Source organism: Petromyzon marinus, unplaced genomic scaffold (assembly GCF_048934315.1).
Source record: "Petromyzon marinus isolate PM22_M1 ecotype Great Lakes invasive population unplaced genomic scaffold, UKy_Petmar_22M1.pri1.0 PM_G_Scaffold_240, whole genome shotgun sequence".
NCBI lineage: Eukaryota > Metazoa > Chordata > Hyperoartia > Petromyzontiformes > Petromyzontidae > Petromyzon > Petromyzon marinus.
In genome coordinates, this window is record NW_027422807.1 from 55,001 (window position 1) to 57,500 (window position 2,500).

Consider the following 2,500-nt stretch of genomic DNA (forward strand, 5'->3'; position numbering starts at 1 on the left):
ATAACAAAATCTAATCTAAAACATCTTAAATAAAGCTGGTTTGTAGTCTTCTCTCGAACTGATGTAGTGCAAAAATAAAGAATTAAAATAACAAAGTCTAATCTATATAAGTGCTCTTGAATAAGCTTCGTGTAAAAAATAGCAATATAATAAAAATACCAAGTCTTCGTCTTGGAAAATAACAAAATCTAAAAGAAAGGTCTTCTTTATGGAAAATAGTAAAATAAGAATACCAAGACTTCACCTTGGAAAATAACAAAACCATCTTGAAAAAAGCTTATTTTTAATCTTCTTTGTAGGCAGAAAATAGTAAGGCGAAAATAAAGTCCCCTCTAAGCTCTAAAGTAACAAATACGACGTGTTAAAAAAAAAAACTAACAATAAAAAAAAGAACCAAGACTTCGTCTTGGAAAATAACAATCTAAATTGTGGAAAATAGTAAAATGAAATAAAAACCGACTTCACCTTCGAAAATAACAAAATCAATCTAAAACAAATGACATCTTAAAACAAAACTATTATTTGTTTCGGAGGTTGTCTATGACTGTTCATAGACCGCATAATTTCCACAGAACATTCTCAGAATATCAAGAGAGAAAAGCAGCGTTCTGCGGGAAATCATCTTGGCCAGTGATGTCGTTCTGGGTTTGGTCAGGCCCAGGGAGGTAAGTACCTCGTTATTCTCAAGGGGCCACTTTCCTCTTGCCCCAACCGGGAATCCAAAGAATGTGACCTTGCTAGCCTTCGTCAGCACTTTGACTTGATCACCAAGAGGGGTATAGTACGAAACTTTGTGCGAGGCAGCATCTGACAAGGTATTCTTTGAAAGCTCAAAACGGACGGTGACATCGATCACAACCGCCTCCTCATCTTTTGCAAACACGAGGTCAGGCTTTCTCATCTCTCCCGTCTCGGATATGAACCGTGGCTCTTTGTATACAGACCAGCCCAATCTAGCCGCTTCGTCTGCCAGAATGTTACTGATCTTGTTGTGTCGCGCAATTCTTGCTTTCTGTACTGCAGGACATTGACCGAGAATGTGCGAAAGGGACTCGAGTCTGGCAGAGCATTTCCTGCAGGAACGTAAGGCCCCATCTCTGCCTCTGTTCAAGCTTTCTCTTGTTGGGTAAATATTTGCCCTTAGTTGTAGTGCTGCGATAAAGAAGCATTGTTTAAAGCCGCACCATGGCCTCAACCAAGCATTACTGATTCTATCATGCGCAAAGTTTACAATGCCCCTTCCTTGAACCGGCTTTTCGCACCATCTCTGAAATTCATGCTCCCTCCAATCGCAGGGTCTCGGATATACAGGTTCTTTTGACACCGAGTCCCTGAGAACGAATGTTGGGATTGCATCACTGTCACCCCCTGCTCGTACCCACAAATTACGGTATTCTTCCTCCATACCATGCGAGGACACAATATTACGGGTGATAGCATCGGACGAGTTTGCTATACGTTGCAGCCTTCTAACTTGAACCGAAGGGATTGTTTTTTCCAGTTTCAAGATGGCAAGGCCTCCGTCTCGGGCTCTGGCATATAACAGTCCATCACAAGTTGAAGCGGGAAGGTGGAGCCATCCTTTTACCGCCTTTCTAATCTCTTGGTCCAACCCACGGAGAGTTGATTGCTTGCAGTCCGAGTGGTCTGCAGGATATAACAATCTGGGTAGGGCATAGGCATTGAGTAGTTCAACCTTCTGAGTTGGCTTCAGAGGCGCCTCATCGATTTTCGAGATCCATGTCTTTAGCTGACAATGTAGATCAGGCTGTATAGTGCCAGTCCAAGGGCCAATTTTCAGACCAAGGTATTTCGTTGATTCATCAGGTTGGATCATATGGACATCTTTATTTTTGATAGTCCATGGGTCGCAGTTGTTCACCGTATATGAATCTTTGGTTGGGCTTATCATGAAGCCCTGGCACTTTCTGGCCTGAACCTCCAATCCCGATAGCCCACAAAATGATTCCAAGATCGCTAGATTGGCGGCCATACCAACCCAAGATTCGCTCACCAACACCAAATCATCAGCAAACGCAAGAGCTGTCACGTGGTCGGTATCAATGGAGTACCCAACTCCGTGTGACTCTAGGGTGCATATCAAAGGGTCCATGGCAAGATTGAAGAGCAGGGGTGACATGGGGTCACCCTGTTTGACACCAACACGTATGCTAATTTCTCGAGTCGACTCGCCATTGCTTTTGAACGAGGTCGTACACCGATCGTAGGCGTTCTGGATGATGCCCACCACGTGTTCATCTACTTTCTTGTGCCTTAACACCCATAAAATATGAGCATGCGAAACCGAGTCAAAAGCTTTCGCTATGTCGATGAACATGACAGCCAACGGCCTGTGCAATTTCTTAGCGTGTCTCATAAGGTCCTGTAGCACCTTAAGATTTTCAGAGCAGCCAGATGCCGCTATAAAACCACGCTGCCTTGGGTTTAAGGGACAAGCACGAGCAAGACGTGCAGTCATTATTCTGGAAAATAATCTCAG

At 43.6% G+C, this 2,500-nt stretch overlaps 1 pseudogene; it reads right to left on the reverse strand.

The window, feature by feature from the left end:
- Window positions 1-2,500, reverse strand: part of LOC142913349 (28S ribosomal RNA) — a 9,983-nt pseudogene that overhangs the window by 2,731 nt on the left and 4,752 nt on the right.